Consider the following 21,779-nt stretch of genomic DNA (forward strand, 5'->3'; position numbering starts at 1 on the left):
CTGCACTCTGAGAAAACTTATTACGTGCTCCTTTCCGCTCATCTCGCCGTTTATTTAACTCGCGTAGGATACAACGTTTGCATGGTTCCACAAACGCCTTCAACAAATCCTTCCTCCCCATCGCCATAGAGGAATGGAAAATACTTCCCGAAAGCGTAGTTACCGAGTCTATATCCCTCCAAATTTAGGCAATTACTTACTGATCATTTCGACGTGCCATAGACAGTTTTTCTTGCGCTCCATTATCATAGGAATCCGATTTGCGTGAACTGTTGTGTCAGCGTCTATTTTTCTGTATCTCATCTTTTTGCCACTTTTGCTTACTATAGTTGATTTTACTACATATTGTTATTTTGTTATGCTTTGCTAAATGATTGTCCGTATTTTGTGTGCACTGTATCGATTGCCTGAGTTTTCTTCTTTCCTTAGCGTTTTTCTTTTACCCAGTTTGTCAATGTTATACATTTTTGTATTCTTTTCCTTTGTTTTTATGCTAATGTATGGCCTTTTCTCACCGTTGTCTCCCGCCCCCTTCCTTATGTAATGGCCCTGATAGGGATCTTTAAGGGAATATTAAGTGATGATGACGATGATGATGATGATGATGATGATGCCAGTTAAACTTGGTGAGAAGTTCTTTATTATATGTACAATTCAAAAGTACGAAAAATTTAAAACACGATTTTTTTTTTTTGTAGCCCCACATTCTCTTTGACGCCACAGCTTACGTGACGCATAAAGTTCTAGGACGTGTGATGAAAAATATATTAACTGCAAAATAAAGATATTGAACAACTGGAAAGTGGGGATCGAAGTTGGGATCACTGTGACGGGAAGCGAGCATTGTACCTCTACATATACATCTACACCGCGGAGGCAGCTGCGCGTAACAGCAATAAAGAGAGACGATGGGGTTAAAACAAAAACACCACATAAAGAAGCAGCTACGACAGGCCGGGAGATGTTCGTGTCGAAAGCGGTTATGGCTCAGACGCGCATTGCAGCTCTGGTATAGAGACGTCAATGAAAATCCTCCGGTTGTAACACATGTTTTAGCTGAACGCAACGTAACCTTAGTGCATAGGCATATGGTGGGTACTATGCAGCTGGGGACTCGTATTATGCTTCTGTTCGATAGCACCGCTTGGGACTCGTATTAGGCCGCTGTCTGCATCACAAAGCAAATATTTTCTTGAAACGTTATCTTCAAGAAATCCTAAACGAATAATCTTAAAAAGAAATCTTAGGAAACGGTTAACCTAGAGGAACAACAGCTGTCAACCATATCAATGCCATGAGCGAAGAAGACAGTAATAATGAATGTGCTGACACATTTAACCATGCGTTTTGTTTGCAATTTCAGAGATGAAACTTACCCATCATTTCGAATTCCATCCATTCTAACATTATCAATAAGGCCACCATTGAAATCACTGAGCACGACATCATGAACCTTAGAGAAAGAATAAAACTCCTCAGCCACTCGAGTGGATGAAATTAATTACAAAATAATGAAGAATACTATGCGCATTTTCGCCATGTATCTGCCATTATTATTTTCGCAGTCGCTTTCAACAGGTGCTTCATCAGACGACAGGGAGAGGGAAAGCTTTCACCCCAAAGAGCCAAACATTTCATCCCAAAGAGTCGAGCACCAGGCCGGGGGGAAAGCTTGTACCCATTGAAAAGCCGGTGGGTATTCGTCGGCACCAGGGATCGAACCTGGCACCTCCCGAACACGAGGCGGATGCTCTACCACAAGGCCACGCTTCATTGAAACTAAAAAATCGGGTAAAAGGGTTTGGATCCCAACAATATCCTTCACCGGGCTCGCCACAGGTTTCGTAAGGGTTCTCCTGTGAAAACCTAGTTCGTAATCTTCAGAAGTGCAAGATGCCGGGCTAGTTGGTACTGCATAACGAAATAAAACAGCACAAGGAACGGGACGAAACACGAAGGAGGCCGTGTTTTCCTTCGTCTTTCGTCCCGTTCCTCGCGCTGTTTTATTTCATTATGCCGTAATCTTCACTTACGACATGCATAATAACCCTAACCGTAACATGCAAGCCTACGCATTATTTTTAGAGTTTCAAAAGGCAGTCCACAAGGTATCACACCCCGTGCCTCTACTTCCAAAAATCGCGATTTTGAGTATGCATCCTAATACTCCAGAATGGACGAAAACATTCTTATCTGACCGTCCTCAGCATGTTTCCATTAACAATCAGAACTCAAGCAGTCTCCCAGGAACATCCGGCGCATCGCGGCGACCTCTGTTCGGACCGCTCTTGTTCTTCATATACCGGGTGTTTCAGCAAAGGTGAACCGGGATTTTTTAATTGTGCTTTCTGAGGCGTCAAGCAGGTGTTTCCGCGGCAGTCACATCACTGTTGGCTTACTTCAGAAACGGACGGATAATGAAGTTAGGTAACTAATTTCGGATTATTTACTTTTTAATTATTAGTTTTGTAACTATAGTTGCAATTAGAGATCTCTAGTCGGTCATTAACGATAGCCACACCAGTTTTCAAACTTTATAGAATGGGATTACCCTCGGCGCTGTGGCTAAACAAATTTGGCTATCACGGGGCAAAAGACGTTCGTTTCCAAAAAAAAAAAAAAAAAAAAAAAAAAAACGCCCTCTAATATGGATATTTAAAAATTTGAATAGAGTGGCCCTATCGGTTGGGAGAATAGTGAAATAGAGAGTCGCGAATGTGCGTGCGTGGAATTCACAGACGCACATACGGGGCAGAGAAGGCGACACTTGCTCTACTGATCGGTAACTTTGGAGGCAGGACAGAGAGCACGGGCTCTCCGAAAGTGCACGTCTCTCTAGCCCTAATCTTTCCTAGCTGCGGTTCCGTAGGGTCAAAACGGAGATGCGTCAGTATGCTGTGCGATCTCAGTGCACGTTAGAGATACCCAAGTGGTCGAAATGTCAGCGCTCCACTACGGCACCCCTTTCTCTCTTTCCGCTTTCATTCCCACCTTCCTCCCTCCCCTTACCGAAAGTGCGCGGTTCAGGTGTCCACAGAGCAAGTGTGACAAATACTGTGCCATTCATTTCCAGCGAACCAATTATTATTATTATTATTATTACCTCTGCATACTCCTACTCGTAGGAAGTTTCCTTTCTGGTTTTCCAGAGAACTGAAAACGGCGTTAAAACTTAAGGAATGGGCCCATCGTAAAGCGAAACGCCCCGGGTTTGACAATTGGGCAGATGAGTTTCGCCGCTTGCGTTCTCTTTGCAAAAGCTTATACAAGCGGGACCACGGCTCTTATCTTAAGTCTTTAGAGAGGAGTGCCACAAATCGTCCTAGTCAGTTCTGGCGGTACATTTGCAAGCGTTCCATTAAATCGATTTCTAGTATCAACTTAGTTGACTCTCATGGGTCTGAAATTTGGGATGTTGCCGACAGTTTTGCCCAACATGTTTCCTCCGTATACAAACCTCCACACTGCGATTCCGTATGCCTCTCATCTGGTGCATCATCTAATTCCTTTCTCTTTGACGAGAAGTTAATAACTGCGATTCTTAAGCGTCTGAGACCATCTCTGTCTCCTGGACCTAATGGCATTCCAGCCGCCATAATAAAAGCCTTCAGTTGTATCTGTGTAGCAGTACTGACTGCTATATTTAATAACTGTTTAAAAACTGCTGCCTTTCCTGGCGTGTGGAGAATAGCACGCGTGTTTCCTGTCTGCAAGTCAGGAAACCAATCTCTCATGTTTCTAATTATCGTCCAATTTCGTTTCTATGTGCAACCTCTAAGCTTTTCGAATTAGCTTTGTCCAATGTACTTTCCTTCCATCTAAAACATGTCATCATACCGAATCAACATGGCTTCATATCGGGTCGCTTTACTTCAACCAACCTAGTCATGTTTATGACATATGCCTCTGCAGCAGTCCTTCAGAGAAGTCAGGTTGACACTGTGTACTGTGGTTTGAGCAAAGCTTTCGAAGTTGTTACTGACTCATTACTACTTGAAAAACTTCTACTCTCTGGTGTCGAAGTCTCAATCGTAGCCCTCTTACGTAACTATCTCCTTGATCGCTCCTGCTTTGTCAGTGTCAATGGACAGACTTCCTTCGTTTATCCTGCAACCAGTGGAGTTCCTCAAGGTTCTGTATTAGGCCCGCTTCTCTTCTCCGTTTTTTATAATGACGTTTCCTCCGTCATCAAGAACTCCTCGTTTCTTCTTTATGCTGATGATATGAAAATATTCAAGGTCATACATTCTTTTCAAGATTGCTTGTTGTTGCATTCAGACATATCTGCTTTTTCTGATTGGTGTGCAAAGAATGGACTTACCCACAAGTCTTCCAAAACAAGAATTGTCTCATTTCTTCGTAAAGCACACAGCTTTCCCTGCCATTGTAATGTGAATTCTGTGCTGTTGGACAGGGTTTATGAAATTAATGATCTTGGTGTACTTTTTGACCGCGTCCTCAGTTTCTCCTCTCATACTAAACGCATTGCTCAGCGGACTATGTGGACACTCGGACGTCTGCAGACTTTCGAGAGAGTTCCGTACTCCACTTCCGTTCTTAAAACTGTACCTGTCCATATGCTTGCCGCTCTTGGAGTACGCGTCGGTTGTTTTGAATGGCACTTGCAAATCGAACTTGGACAAGGATGACAGAGTAAAACAAACATTTTTTACGGATATATCGATTACGCTTTCCTTGCGCAACTTCTTCCTCTCGCTCCACCAGTAGCACCCAACTGAATCTTCCTTCTCTTCACTGCCGTCGTGTCAGAGTTGATATTAGTTTTCTGTACAAACTCCTTCATGGCCACATTATATGCCCTCGGCTCTTAGAGTACATCCTACTGCGCGTTCCGCGAGAGAGCATGAGGGAATTCAGAACATTTCAAGTTTCTCCGTCTCTTCATTCCCATTCCCCTGTGGACAGTATGCAGTGGTTATTTAACCCTTTTTGTCCTCACCTTGACAACTTTCAAAACTTGCTCTGTTCATTTATATTCGATGTTCGTAGCGTTGTATTCTATATAGTACTTTATCATATATCATCATCATCATCATCATCGTCGTCATCATCGTCATCAGCCTGACTATACCCACTGCAGGGCGAAGGCTTCTCCCATATTTCTCCAATAAACCCGGTTCTGTGCTAGCTGCATCCCCTTGACCCCTGCGAACTTCTTAACCTATAACCTTAACTATACAACTTCCACTTTCTAGCCTCAAATATTGTATTTACTTTACTTTTTGCTTTTTCTTCTGTTCAATGCTGTCTGTATCTTGAACTGCTTTTTATCCGTTTCTTATTTATATTTTAACTCTAAACTTTATATTCGAATCTTACTGTCTCGCGTTCAGTTCTATTTCTTTACTGTATTTTCCTATATTTCTAGCCTGTGTTTTAAGTATCACGCATTTGTTGCGCCTGGAATGGTTGTTTATTTTATGTATATTTCTATATTATTATAATCAATGCCAGTTGTTATTTTTTTTATCTATCGTTTTTTTTTTTCTTTCCTGATGTGCTCAAAAGTTCTTTCACTGTGTATATAAGACATGCTACTACTCATTGATTTCTTTCTCTCCGTGACACTTTTCGTCTCAGTTTCACTTCATGCGTTATTTATTTCTTCTTTTGTGTTCTATCTTTGTGTGTAAAACTTGTGTGTGCATTTTCATTTTTTTTTTTTTGCTGCAGCACGAAGACGACATGGTTGTTCCTGCGCACATTAAATACAGGTTGATTATTATTATTATTATTATTATTATTATTATTATTATTATTATTATTATTATTATTATTATTATTATTATTATTATTATTATTATTATTATTATTATTATTATTATTATTATTATTATTATATTATTATTATTATTATTATTAGTAGTAGTAGTAGTAGTAGTAGTAGTAGTAGTAGTAGTAGCAGCAGTAGTAGTAGTAGTAGTATAGTAGTAGTAGTAATTTTATTATTTTTATTATTGTACCCACAGGCGTAGTTCTATTTTGTGTGACTATGTTTTAAAAAACCATCTTTTATCTAAAATGACAGATTTCAAATAATAAGGTGTTTATTTTTCGGGGTACCTGTAAAGGGAGAAAACAGACTGAATATGTATAGCGACTAAGGCATCAATAATGTTAATTTTTTTTAAAATGAATTTTCGTGATGCTCCTCAGAAGGTTAAGGAACTTTTTATTTCACTAACATCAGACAAATTATGAAATATGCCTGTGCAGTCGGGGTCCCCCGCGTCGGAACCTATTGTGCTATGCTGTAACGCGTGCACAATCGTGCAGCGTGGTTTGTCACTAACATATATTGTGCTAATTATCGACGTAGCAGTGTTACGCAAGGCACTGAACTGAGACTCTCTGTAGGAGCTTCGTTTACGAATTAAATTCTAACTTTTTTCTTACCGCATTTTTTTTATTTAAGAAAACGGCTCTTAACCCTGCAACTTATTTGCTACCACCACATTTTGTATCCAGAAGGCGCGACCACGAATGTAAAGTACGTGCGATGAACTGTAGCACTGATTTCTTCAAACAGCCTTCCTTTTCGCATGGTATTAATAAATAGAATAAGCTGCCTCATTGTGTTATTGAATGCAAGTCCGAGGCTAAGTTCCGAGAACTGTTGTCGGACTTATGCATGAATCCTCAGCTGCTCTTCTCTGTTTTTTCCTCTTTCCTTTTTCCCGTGAGAACTGACTGATGTGACTTCACAGTTGGTGCTCTTTTTTATTTTCTATCATATGTCATATATCCTTTTCCATCCTGTACAAAAGGTAAGGGCACGCTGTAAGATTGATTTGTGCATGTAAGTATACCCCCCCCCCCCTACAATTCTGCCTTCACGGCGCTGCAGAAATGTACATAAACAAATAAATTATTAATTATTAATTAACAGGTTAACCTACATCTTTAGAACCTACTGCTGAAGACGGTTTTTAATATGAAATTGAAATTAAGTGGAGCTAAATATCACATATATAAGAAGAGGTGCCATTTAGCATAAGTTCTTATATCCAGCATGCCAGATGACAGCAAGTTATTCAGCGTATCTGCTGCTGCTGCTGAGGGGGGGGGGGGGGGGGGGAAGGTGTGACTAGCTGCGCGGCCGCGCAAACACAGTAAAGGGGATGTAGCATATCTTAGAGAGGTTGTTGCTGACGCATGCCGGCGGCAGCGCAACAAATAAACAACAAGGAGTCACTACAAGTTCCGCCGGAATTTGTTTCCGTTTGCCTCCTTAATTTCCCTGAGTTCTCCAAGGGCAACAGCGGAGCGCCGACATCAGCCTCTAAAAGCTTTTCGTGCTTAATAGACTGAACAGATGCGCACTACAAAAATGTGCACCGATTCAAAGACGATGACTGCGTTCAAAGGCAGATGTGTGTCATCAGCCTTCTCCCGACCGCTCCATGTTCTCTCCTCGTGTTTGCGCGCATGAGGATAGATAGCGATCAAACTTTATGGACTACACAGCAGGCGGAATGACAAAACAAGCAGCGCGCACATGAGCTATAACGAAGTTTCAGTACCGCCTGCACGCATATATCCATCTCTGCCTCCACCACGGTGGCGTAGTGGTTAGCGCGATCGACTGCTGAAACCAAAAACGCAGGATCAGTTCCAGCTGAGGCAGCTGCTCTTCTCCTCCGCTGAAAAGCAAGGCGCCCGTGTGCTGTGATATGCCAGTGCGTGTTAAAAAATCCGGGGTTATCTAAATTTCCTGAGCCCTCCACTACCATGTCTTTCTATTCTGAGTCGTTTTGGGACGTTAAACCCTATAAACTGACCAATTAATCACCTATGCCGCAGTTTATTTTACAAGAGCGCGGTGTAACCTGAAAAAAAAAAAACATTTTTATCGTACTTGTAAACATTCAAGCATGCCTTTGGTTTCGTTCATTATTCAGGCGCCCGTCCGCTCTTTCAGCCCCTGTATCTATCTCCATCCTAGCAAGTACGTGGTGCGGTGGCCACTAAGTGCTAGGAGGGATATTCCATCGTAGGTTCCTAACCCAGGTCACAAACGACGCAGTCGATTTGTTCATTTACGGATACACCAAGTATGGCTCGTCGTGTCCTGACTTAAGCATGTTCTCCAGTGGTAGCGGCAAATGAAATATGGGTGCTGGTAGATCTGGATGTTGTAGCTTAAGCACACGCATATCGACCCAGGGGTGGGCCTCTGCCGCCAACGATGCTTTTCGTGGGAGGAAATACAAGTCCGCTTCGCATGCGCTCACATGTAACCTTTATGTCGTACCCCATCCAATGAACATGTAAGCACGAAAATTCCGTGCATTCCCCCTTAGAAGCGCCATGTCAATGCAATTGGCCAAAAAACAGGAGGCACCGAAGTGCGTTTACGTACCTGCGCCCGTGTTCTGATTGGCCTACTCCTACGGCAGCCTCCTGCCACGTATACCCAAAGGTGACACAGTCACCAAGGAGCTGCTACTGTTCCGTCCGCGTACTCGCACTTCCACCACTCGAGTGTACCAGTTGCGGACCGCAAACAGTGCAAATAGTTTAGGAGGCAGCTTCACTGAAGGCCCTACGTGTCTGGCCTTTAAAAACAAAAAGAAAGGGGGGGAGGGGGGGGGGGGGGGGAGGGCACTTCAACTACTATCACGACTGCTTTAATGGGTAGCCGCATGAGGGGAGAATTATTGTCGATGCGTTGCGCGACGACGACGTTAATACCTGTCGTCGCCGCTGGTGCACACCGCATGAAGCGGCGGGACTGAGCGACAGAGCGGCGTGTTTTCAGCGATGCTTCGCTACGGCCACCTTGTCGTCCGGTTTAGGGGAGTGCAGTCGCCCCAGTATCCAACTTCTAACACTAAACAGCATGAAGAACGATAAAATATTCATGAAAATTCTTGTAAAACACCGCATTTCTAAAGGACACAGCGGAGTGGTGCGCTACTATATATACTGCGATGCAGAGTGGCTTTCTCCGGCTCTTTTCTAAGGTTAACAATATCTAGCCATACTAGCCTTTCGTTACCTTTATTACCCTACCAGATTTTACTGAACTGCATCGATGCGCCCATATATATGCACGGATCAGACGAAGTCTGCAGGTTCTTCGCTCAAACCGGACTAGGAACACAAACTTCACTCGCAAAAGGGCCAGAACGAAAGTTGATTACTCACAAAGGTTTCCGGGATTTGCTGCCTCCAGAGCTGCTTCAGGGGGACAGGGGAAATTTTCCAGAAACTCAAACCCTGAGCGACGCGACGAGTGCTGTGGCGGGCCTCGGAGCGCACCGCGCGAGGCTGTGGCGCGGCGTGTCGCCGCGATTTGTCGCCTCATGCGGCTAGCGCTTTAATGGTTCCCGTCTGCCAGCTCCCATTGCGGATACTCGTTCGCGTTCATGCACTTTACTATTCACTCAATCACCAGTCCCTTATCACATGGCTATATTATTTCGAACATACACGTATAGCATACAGTCGTAGGCCATCCAATAGGTGGAAGACCACCCAACATAGATATTAAGCACCGCTTTAACGAAGCCGTGCAAACATGCATGAGCGGTGGCCCGAAACCCCAAGTTCACTGAGGGTCCGAATTATAACTCTGAGGAAAGTCCCCCTCAAAGGAGGAGCCCGAGTGGACATGGCCTGCCAAAACGTTCGTGTCATGTCTCGTGGTGCCGCACAACCCGCTGACCAGTAAGTGTTTCATTACGATGCTCCGGGCGCGAGCCAATCTTCAAAAATGGTCACTTCTGTATATGATTACCGAGTTTCTGAAGCCAAGGTTAACCTACGCCACCTTTTTTCACGTCGACATGCAAGAGAAAGCAGGCCTTCAATATCACGGATATTTCTCGCTGCTCCCTGTACAAAAAAAAAAAAAAAAAAAAAAAAAAAGATACAAATTGTCCCGCAATATATGCGGAACTAAAGTAGCTTGTTTATACTCCGAGTTTCGTAATACTCTTACCGACGAGAAACATTTCTCTCAGACGCATTTCTTCCCAGCACGCTGGCCACTGTGAAGCAACTGAACGCTAAAGAAAAAACATTCAGCCAATGCTGCGTTCTTATCGGTTGATGTTACCTTAACGGCCTCAAAGTGAATTCTTTTTGATGGAACAGTGCAGTGGAACACGAATAACGAAAGAATTTTAAAAGAGGGAGCACGGCACTGGCTCTCACATGATCATTCTAATCTCCAATCGTATTTGTATACGTCAGCCCCTTTTATGCAAAACGAAAAAAACAAAAATTGGAAGGGTTCAACGCTGCTGAACCGAATATGGAGCGAAAGCAGTAGCTGGGGGTGACCAAGCGTTCTTCTCATTCTTCTCCTCCTTCTCCTTACAAATACACGGCACTCTAATAAAATACGCTGAGAAAAATGTTCATGGACACTACGTCTAACTTGCACTACAATAAGCAATACTCAAGGGCTCACAAAATGAGTCTTATTTGAAATCTTTGTAGCTTTACATTACTTGCTTCGAGTAGTATCAAGCTACAACCCTCACGAAATAGCTGCAGGACGAATTCATCATGCTTGTGCTTGCAATCACGGGCACATATTTCACAATCGGCGCCTTGTTGCGGCGTTTTGCCTTAAAATTCGAAAAAAAAAAAAAATATTGGAGTTCGTGAACTCTACCAGACAGCGACTATTACTAAAAAATCTCAAGTTAAGAATCAATTCATGGATGTAACCCCTTCAAGACTGGAAATAACGCAGCGCCATTGAACATAATCAATAGAATTAACAACACACACACACACACGCATTTATTGGTTAGTGAAGTAAACCCGCCTTCATAATGAATGCTACGTCAAAGGCTCTACAATTAATGGCATGTATATTGCTAAACTAAAAACGCACACAATGTAACACATCTGTCATCAAGCATGTAAAGCCTTTTTTCAGGACCAGCATAAAAATACCATCGTGTTCACAGGAAGCAATAATATATTTATTAAACATGAGCGCTTTTGATATTGCCGCTGTGCATGTCGTTTTTCGATATGCATATTGCGAGGAACGCGCCCAACGAAATATTATATAGAACACAAAGTATCATAAAAAAAGCAACCACAAACCAAGTCGTAAATTAACTTTCCGCTTAAACTTAGCATAACTCGCGCGCCAAACGAATAAAAACAAAAAGATATGCATGATCTCAACTATCACAGCGACTAGCTTTATTTCCATGTTGCGCACACGGGAGAGGAGAAATGTATACTCATAATTTCGTCATACCCAAACTCAAAACATGGCATTAATATTCAGCACAGCGAACGTATAGGGACAGGACGGATGCCGTTGCTTCTACATCAAATAAAATTTCAAATTTATTGCGTAAGTCGTCGGGCGAACAAACCAAGGCCCCCTTCCCTTTTTACGAGGCATGCAATAAAAAAAAATATAGGCAGTACACAAACTCGGATTTTACTTAGTAACACTGTTACGCAAACACAGCTTATTCCTACAATTCTTGCGCCATACGCACTAAACACACACAATGTGACACCAACGCTATCCCGTTAAAGCGGCGTACATTTCGTGCAAACTATTTTTTCTAAGTCTATGTTTAATGGTAACCGATGATTCATCAGTTTCGGAATTCTAAAGCAAAGAACCCTATTCACACATGGCGACAAAAGGGTAAGAACCGTTTTTCAGCATTTCGGAGGGTATAAACTTGCGTAGCTTGTGTGAGGTAGAAAACCTGGGTTATTATATTGTGAGCTTTTTATACCTATAGTTTCTTTAGCTGTTTCCCAGAGCGCAAGCACTATAGGCTGCGCAATATTAAGGTGGAATGTAACACAATGAAACCTCGACAATTCGCCAATAAAGCTCATTTCGAACATTCATGATAAGTTACGGGGCTGGCTCAAGCTGGGAGGCCGGTGGGCAGATACCGGAGGAGGGGCGTAGAAGCAGGTTACTTTCCTTATTATCAATGTTTTTTTAATACGCAGGTATTACTTGCCTGTACGGCGAAATGCTTATGCCCTACCTAGAGTGGCCATTCGTTAATGCACCGAAACAAGTATTCCATTGTCAGCTCGGTTCGGAAAGAGCTTTCCCAGAATTGATTGCCTGAAGATCTGGAAGTGGGGTTCTGGCACCTGCCGCTCGGCCTGGTGCTGCATGATTGCGAGGACGAGGGCCTAACCGCGAGGAAGACACCTCAGCAACCAGACAACGTTGTTGCTGTGAACATTGAACTGTAGGCGCTCTAAACACGACGCTGATCCTCTGCCGTGTTCGTTGCAACGTTGTCTCAATGCAATAATGATACAGTGGAAAGACAAATTACAATATATTTTCGTGCTTACCTCCTTAACACCGTCTATAGGCTTCTTCGTTTCTGCTTCGACCTCAACAACGCTATATGAGTCTCAAGCAGGAGGCCGGTAGTAGCAACAGCTAGCAGCAGCGGGATGGCACTGCCGAGCTGGATTGTAATGCTGATGCAATAAATCACCTGCTCCAAAGGCTTCAGCTGTAATCTTGTTGTTGTTGTTGTTGGGAATATTGGATTGAACGGAGATTTTCTGGAAGACTAAATACATATGGATGTCACATTTTAAGGAACATTGGTATTTCGATTTTTGCTTTTACTGAGTAGTTAAAGCCAGGTCACCGTGCCGTGTGGCGCTGACGTGAACGGCGAGCTCTTCAAAATAAACATGGCCCATCTACATGACATGTCAAACGATTAAATTATCCGCCAGATGAACAGTGATGTCAGCGCCTTTCCTAAATTTCTGAGTGATGCCGAAGGATTGATAAGATCAATAGCTAAGCTTCGCGACTTAGCCCATCAATCAGCAACAGTTGATTGGCAGTTCTAGAAGGATCCGGTGCGACTGCGTTGCCAGCTGACTATGCAGCCGGCGGCTTTCCATTCATTTCCTCATGCGGACTTCGAGCAAAAGTACTGAAAACAATAGAACTTACAGGTCATTGCAGAAACTGCATTGGGAGGATGCGAAAGCATTAGCGCTGCCACGACGTTGTTGAGTCCTAATTGCATCATCTTGCCCTCTCCGTTAAAGTCCGACCGCCAGTGTTCGACCTCCGACGATACCACTCGACGATATGTAACTCTTTGTAGTCAGGCGTCAGTGCCCCGCGGCATTCAGGGCACAGCCTGATGCAGCTTTCTGTTTGGCTATCTGTGTGACGTCATCAAAGCACTGACATTACTGGTAGTGACGTCACATACATTATAAGGCTAACACAGACGTCACGATACTTATGAGTTAGGATTAAGACTATGACATTATCTCAGTGACGCGATCAAACGTACCTATGACGTCAACCTGTAGTCGGGAGCAGATTTTATTTACTTTTGTTCATTTTAATCTTTTTTTTTCTTATTCACTGCCGCTATTGTCGTTTCCCTCAGTGCCCTACAGCGTTCTTGTGAGGACAATTACTAAACCGTGCACATGAGCTAGGCGGAAATTATTGGTTAGCGCGCTCGGCTCGGAACTGGTGGCAAGATTTTTTTATTTATTTATTTAAATGTTATAGCAAATGACTTTTTCTGGCCAAAGCTTCTGGTCACACGAAGCATGATGCAAGATGACGTCGCTGGGCGATGACGTCATGAAGGGACCAATTTCTGGTGACACATTTTGCGGACACAACGTAGCCTATAAAGCGTTTGCCTTAATAAAAGAGGCCGCTCCACAAAGCTGTAATCGTCCACAGCGTGCCACGGTTGCCAAAGCAGCTCAGGTTATAGGGTCAGTGGGCAGATTCGAAGCCCCTGAGTGATCGACCTACAGCCCCTCTCGGACACCAAACATATTTGACACTGCCTGGCTCTTCGGCCATCGCTACTGCTCTGAGACGCAAAGAGGCTTTCGCGACCACACAATCCGATTACACATGCGAGTCTTGATAAAGGGGTGGAGGGGGAGGGGGGGGGGAGTACTGAGCATACACGCGGTGTGAACACACAGAGGAGCGGACCGTAAACGCAGGAAAGCAACGAAAACTTTCCTCGGAGTCAAACGCCGCTGGGACATGAAGCTCTCCCCTAAGCGCTCCGTACTGGCTTCAATGGCCTCGGTGAAGACGATTACTGAGATTGAGGCGGTAGCGCCACGTACGGGAAGCAGGGGATACTTTTGGAATTTGTCCATCAGCTGGCTTCACTGCTCAATTATTTAGGCCGCAGTGAAGACTTCAATAAAACGCTGCGGGCGACGCGATAACATGCTAATTTCTGTCAACCAATAAAAGCTCGATCAATATCACATACCGCACGTGCAGGTATCTGGGGCGAAGACAAAGAGGGTCTAAAATGGGTTTCCCAATAGCTTCCATGTATTCAGACGCGAAGCATAAAGTAAAGAAAAGGCAAAATGGTATCAGAAATTACTTTGGGAACAGTCTAACAGCAGTTGCATTAAACAATTACATAACGATTGGTAAGCAAGCCTAATCTACAGCCGCTCGCACAATTGGCACGAATGATCGACAGCATTGCTTCAAATGACGCCAACGTCATGAAGCAGTAGCCGCCGGTAGCGACCCCATGTTCCTACGTCACAGCGAAGGACATTTTGTGATGCCTGTAGGAGGTCGAAAGGCTGTAAGCATATCTCATCGCCTTATCATTACCTGCTCCGTCTTGGACTGCTGAACCTGTGCTCTGCATCGCAAAATGAAGGCCGTGATGTCACTTTAATACTGCGTATCCTTGGCAGTCGGACTGGTTCGCCTGTGTTTTCGCCGATGTCCGATCGCAGCGTGGACAGCTTACTCGTGAAGGGGGCGTTATTTCGCCAAGCTACAGCAAATGGCAAGGGATGTCAGGTTCCCGCGATAATATGTACTTGAATACTGCAGCGCGTTGCCTGGACGCGCCAGGCCGTAAACACGAGTGAGACGAGGGATGATGATGATGATGACGACGACCAATTTTATTGAGTGCAGCAAGGACTTAGGTTAAGGGAACGCTGATCGGATGTCTGGTCCTAGACATCGTTGGTAAAAGCCGCCGTCCGGGTTCTTTCGACGAGGGCTTGTTGTTCCTCGAGGTCCGAGCTGCACAGGGCTGCCTCCCAGCCCTACCCAGTCGAAAAAGACGACAGAAATTTCTGTAGTACTACAGAAATTTCTATCGCGCTACAGAAATGTTTGATGTTACTACAGATATTTCTGTCGCGACAACAGAACTTTTGTTGTTACGTCAGAACTTTGTGTCGTTACGACAAAACATTGTGTTGTAACAACAGAACGTTGTGTTGTTACGTCAGAGCGTTTTGTTGTTGCGACAGAACGTTGCGTTGTTACGTCAAAACTTTGTGTTATCGCAACAGACAACGGAAAGTTTTGACGTAACGACACAACGTTCTGTATGTTGCGACAACAAAACTTTGTGATGTCGCCGCAGACAACACAATGTTTTGACGTACCATCACAACGTTCTGTCGCAACAACAAAATGTTCTAACGTAACACAACCTTCTGACGTAATTGTCGCGACAACCCAAGGTATGTAGGTAATAGCGGGGTCAGGTAGCGAGGTTACAAGAAAAATTCTATAATGTGTTCTGCAGTGGCAAGCATTTTTTTTTTTTTGCGCATGTAGAACCGCCCATATTTTTCTTGTCCCAAATAAAACATTAGGTTTTTCTTTGTTGCGTATCAACATGTTTATTTCAGTTCAAAATACAAAATTCGTAATAAGACACTGAACAGTGTTGCAGACAATTCCATGTAGAGGCTAATTTTTTACCAGCCGTATTTTTTTTTTTCTGCGCGACTACCTCTCTGCCCTCAGCCGCCTTCGAACAACCTTAAAATCAACTCATTGTGAAAAAGCAGAGCGCGCCTTGAGTGTCTATCTGCTGCCGTGCATGCATACCGCTAATTGCGCCATTCGCGCGCACATCAAGTAGCATCACGGGCGATTGCCGGCGCAGTCGCGACCGCAACACTCATGTTTCGTTCCATGCAGGGATTAGCTTCTCGATGAGTGCGAATAAATTTCACAGGAACAATCGCAAAGCTACTTCTGTTTTATCTCAATCCTTAAGACAACCGGATGAATAAATCTTTCTCACCTGTAAAATCTGCTTCCAAATTTGTAGCGATCTCTTCAAATGATCTATCCTTGTTCTCACGTCGATGATAAATTCCATCCTTTATGCACAACAAAAGATTTGACTCTCGTGGAGCAACCTGATATCACACGTTCTTGGCCAAAAACGATGACGGCATATGCTTGCACAAGTAACTTCCCCGCACGTCTCCAGCACTCGCGCGCAGTCCTTGCTGGCTCGCGCCCAGCTCGGCGGGACCGACGCTACAGACATGGCAGATGCACGGGCAGTCTCAGGGAAAAATGGGGCTTTCTGTATATTTTAGTGCGGTAGAAGGACACGCTAATTTCAGTACGATAATGGTACGGCGTTTGAAGGGAATTGATTTTCCACTGTAGCCTGCCCACCTACACGCATTAGCTCGCTACAAGGCACCCATTCCTCCGCGGTGGACAACGGGACGAAGAGACAAGTTTTGCAAACTACGTTTGGGAGTGCTTGCAGGCAAACCGCTTCTCTGGAGGATCGGATTCGGGAACTGGCCAGCAACCGGTTTCCGCCCCTCTCACGCGCACGCCTCCCCCCACTTCCCCTTCCGACCAGATGGCTGGGTAGGTCTCTTCGCTGCTAGGAGAGAGGGTGGGTCTTCGCTCCGGCTGAGTGTTCCTTGTATGCGGCAGCCTGTGTGGCGTTTGTGGCGGTGCTGTGCCGCCATTTGATACCTATCCGTATTGGCAAGCTTTGATAAGTTGAGACAATGGGCGGCGGGCATCATGCTATTGTACACTTTCCACGTGACTGACTGATTTTATACCATTATAACCTGCCCTGTCCTTTCTTTCGTATGTCCCTTCTTTTATTTCCAATCCCTGTCTTCTCGTTGTCCTTTCTATTCCTTACCGCAGCTCGGGCGCCGCTGCATTTGATGGCAGATACCGTGGCTGGCAAAAGTCGATTTGTTTTTGTATTATTTAATAGTTAACTACGGCCTCGCGACAGGCAGTGCGTGTGATGGTTACATGCGGGGCTGTGGAAACGTTAAACCGCTTGCTCCTTCACCTTACCGTGTTCGTCGAACCACGCTGATGTTAAAAGTATGACATTTTCGGTCGAATTTACTGTCTGGACCCTTCTCTGTCTGTTTTGACTTAAAATGATTCGATATTGCATCTTTATATCGGTTCAGAGCCTCAGATTTGATTGGACTTCGCGACTGCGCTGTCAGACACTTCCTTTATGGCCAAATAATAAAACGATGTATTGATATGAAGAAGTCAATTAGGATTAAGGTGTAATGAATGATCGTCGAAGATTTTAGCACTCGGCGAAAGCGAACCATGATAGATAGGGCAGCAGAAACGGCACTAAATTTGACTAACATCATCATCCGTCACGCAACGAGACGCTGCCGGTTGAGGCAGCAGTCCTCGGCATTCTGAAAGAAAAAATTAAACTACTCGCTACGAGAAACAACCAGCATGCAAGAGACAAGACAGCATGCAAGGAAGATAGACCACTCAGAGGCAGCGCCTAGCACCACATATCTCGTAACGAAAAAACATCCCTAAACAGCACGAAGCACAAATTACACTAAGGATTCGTATTAAATTAGCATTAAGTGCACGTACGCGATGCATTTCACCCTTGCCCACACGGCGTGAAAATGAAACACTCAATCGAGCAGGGAGGGCGTCTTAATCGCTTTATCTCTATCTGCGAGTCATCCCTAACTCTCATACGCGCTCACGTCCAAAGGCCATTTGCGACATTTGCGAACAATGCTAGGCGAACTCATAGAAGCGCGCGTTTAGCCTCTTGCGTCAGAAACCGTTCGGCGGCACAACTCTATGGATCCATGAACCATCAAATCTCAAGGACCACAACTGCATGCAGTACACGTGACGCGGTGGCTGTGTGCGCACCCATCGCTGCACCCCTCGCGCGTTTACAATATTTGCTTAGAAGAGGCAGCTCAAATAGGAAAAAAAAAAGAAATAGCCACCGGCATTCCAAGCCACGTTTACTGCTGGCAGGGAGGTACGAGACAGGACTGCAAGACAGCAAGGCGACACGGTCATCTGTGGGGCACTCTGAAGAAAATAAGGACCCTTTAAGCGGTGCATCAAAGTAAAAAAAAGAAAAAAAGTCAGCTTGTTCAAACGAAGCAATCAGGAGAAGACCCAAAATGCGCCGACTAAAACCTGATCGCTTATTCCGCATAGAGCAAAATTTGAAGGATAAAAGGTGGCTGAAAAGAGCAAAAAAGGAGAAAAACTTTAAAATGAGCCAAATGGCCAAAAACCTGTACAGACACGGTGATCAATGGCACAAGATACCCGCCGACCCGACACTCCGGGCCTGCTCAAAACGAGCGTCGACGGCGGCACTAAGCAAAAGACGCTGCCGGCCGAGTGAAGGCTGGGGAACGTGACAAACTAGGTAGGGACATGGAAGGGGACTGATGGCCCCAGAAAGGAAAGGAAAAGGATAGTTGCGGGGCGGCAGACAAAGCTGTTTTCTACTGTGTATTTTCTTTACCTGGGCACCCCCACAAAGGTGAGTGGGGTTAAACGACAAGAAGCATTACTGGTAAAGTGGGCAGTAGAAAAACTGGCCGGAGCTCGAGCGAACTAGGCTGAAGATAAAAAAAAAAAAAAGCGAAATAAAGATGGAAGAAGAGAAAAGGAGAGTTATAACTAAGGCATGGAAGAAATCAAATTTCCAGATATATAAAGTCGCTGTGAGCAAGGTTGATGAGATGGTCGCTACACTATGTAGAAGTTCTGCTGTGCCTTCATCATGGTCGCCCTGAGAATGAATCTTTAGACACGCGTAGCCCATGCGAAAATAAATATTGTTGAACAAACGATCGCCCAACAAGGTCAAGGCAACGTGTGTTGAAAATTCAGCCTCAGGCAATAGCTTAACTTATTGCTTTTCTCGGGTACCCTTAGGCGAAATAGATCGTTCACGTGCCTCCTAATACAGCTCCCCCATTATAAGATTGCCTTAGCTTACAGTTATGCTGTTGATCACATTCAGGCCACAGTCAGTCAAAGGGCTCTGATGTGTCGGGGGCAGTGGTCTAGCGGAATTTGATATAAATTTACCTTCCTGTAAAGACCTTTGTGACAGTCCTGCCCCAGGAAGAGAATTATCACTCCGGTTTGTTGTTTGATTGAGTCATTGGCATAGCCCACAAAAGTAGGAATGGTGCGGCTTCCGAAGTACTGCAGAATCGATTGTTGCAAAAAAGAGGGTTTTAAAGAATATACATGACGGCGGAAAAAACAGACTGTAAAAGAATTATGAACTTTTTAACAAAAAAGTAAATTACAAAATACAGAATACAAGCTCTTTCATTGACGCACTTCACTCGAAAGGATCGCAGTTTCACAACACTTCGCTGGCGCAGTGCACACTTTCAACTAGTTATTAAGGTCACACTATCGCCACTGTAGACGCTACGCGCGAACGTTCAAAAACACCACACGCTAAAAAAAAAAAAAAGAAAAAAGAAACTAAACGGCGCCGGGTACAGAGGGAGGGAGTCCGATTCCTCTGGGCGCGCACATGCTCACGGCTGGCGGATGGCCTCAGACGAACGTCGCTATCGAGATCTAATGTCGAGATAACCGATGCGCGCGATAAAAGGATGGCTGCTACTAGGCGGGAACTAGCGCCGAAATTAAATAAGACGGACGCTAACTCATAGTCTTAACGAATTTCTTTTCGGTCTCAGTCACTAGAAATAATAACGCGATAGCATTTGTTTTCCACATTCCCAGTCGTCAATTTAAACTTCGGTGGATTTAATTGCAGCATGACCTGAAGGGGGACCTCCTAAGCACAGCAATACTGAGACCCTTTTGTCAATTTAAGAGTTAGCAGAAAGAAAGAAAGAAAGAAAGAAAGAAAGAAAGAAAGAAAGAAAGAAAGAAAGAAAGAAAGAAAGAAAGAAAGAAAGAAAGAAAGAAAGAAAGAAAGAAAGAAAGAAAGAAAGAAAGAAAGAAAGAAAGAAAGAAAGAAAGAAGGAAAGAACGAAAGAAAAAAATAAAAATAAAAAGCCTCTTCCTTTTTGATTTCAATGAGTTATAAAGCTTATAATATTGCATACCAGCATCTTGTAGGTACTGCGGAGGCAGGATAAAAGGCGGTAAAAATTCGATTTTCTTGAATTTACAGATGAAACGATTCGCTTCCTTAAGATTAGCAAGTAAAAATCATTACGCCGGAAATCACCAAGAGCAGGCTGTGGTGGTCAATGACTTCCTGCCGTTAAAGGTCAGCACTAAATCATTGCGGACTTGATCGGTACAGAAGCCGATGCATACGCCTTCTCTTCTATGCACACTCCCCTAGGCTAATTCCCTCACTGTAGACCATAGGTAAATGATGCAAAGATCGATATTTGTAACCGTTGAGGCTGTTTTCATCCCGGCGTTGTGTAGACATAATTTCGTCCATGTTGTTGAATGACCTTCTTGTGCACTGCGATGAGTTTCAGTGAGCAGGGTTTTTCCTTTATTTTTCCCGCATGTTGAATTCTGCTGGGACTCCTTTTGGGAATCGTTCTGAGCTCCCGTGAATGTAGGTTCCAACCACCTTGAATCATAAGCGGGTGTTTTCTACAGTTCATCTTGCTCTCTTGTCAAATTCGTTTGCCTCTACATCACGATGTTGTACGCTGAATTCGAAGTGTTTGATATTGTTAAAAAAGCACACTACGAAGTTTTACCTCAAAATCTTTGTCAAAGAAAACGACCCGGCCTTTTTTACCAAAATGTTAAATTGAGGAAACTTCCCGCATAAAAATATCGATTGAAGCGTCGGTATGTTGGAAGTAAGGTTCCATTAGAATGGTGAGTAGAAGGTTTCGCCAGTTATGAGATGAAAGTGTACATCACGAACGGTGAGAAAAACGTTGAAGACGAATGGGCGCTAGCACCACAGGCGATAGCATAACGTTTGCGTACAAGTGCTGCAAAGGCGTGGCTGAATTTCACTTATATCTGAGCTGTGCACCTGTCATTCCGAAGGTTTAGTGACGCCCCTTCACCGCAATACCAGCGGCAGAATTTACAAGCTCCTGATAGTAGATACGTGCTGCCCAAAAAGTGAAACTGGCCTCATAATCGTGTGACGGAGGCCGCTGCTAAACACGAGAAAAAACGTGAAAGTGCAGCATGTAGTTACCTGTGCTGCTTCGCGTACATAAGGACGCCGCATCGAATTTGGTCTTTACAATTGCATTATGCCCTTGCTCTTCAGCGGCTGTGTGTATGTGGATGTTACGCGAACAAAAATGAACCCTCGTCTGGAAAAAGGCAGAATTCCCTGAAATGCACGCGCAGTAAAATTGACAGTAGTTAGAAAAATCACGTGATTAAATAAAGGTATCGAGCCAGTCAAGCGAAATTACCGCAGGAATTTGTGCTTTATAAAAGGATGGCTGAGCAAGCACGGCTCAATGATTTAAGGCAACACAGGTGTATGTTACCGACAAACATCAATTTTTACTTTCTCCTTTTGCTTGCCTAACTATTTCCAACTGCCTAAAATATGTTCATTTGTTTACTTGGCGATGCATCATGATTGCAATAGTAAAAAGAAGCACAATTAAGACCTTCCAAATAGAGTTCATTCACGATGTGATATTTAAAGACCCCGATAAAAGTGAATTGCGTATTCAGAAGCGAAGCTTGGCCTTTTTCA

This window comes from Amblyomma maculatum, chromosome 1 (genome assembly GCF_055883805.1).
Source record: "Amblyomma maculatum isolate TAMU_Amacu chromosome 1, ASM5588380v1, whole genome shotgun sequence".
NCBI lineage: Eukaryota > Metazoa > Arthropoda > Arachnida > Ixodida > Ixodidae > Amblyomma > Amblyomma maculatum.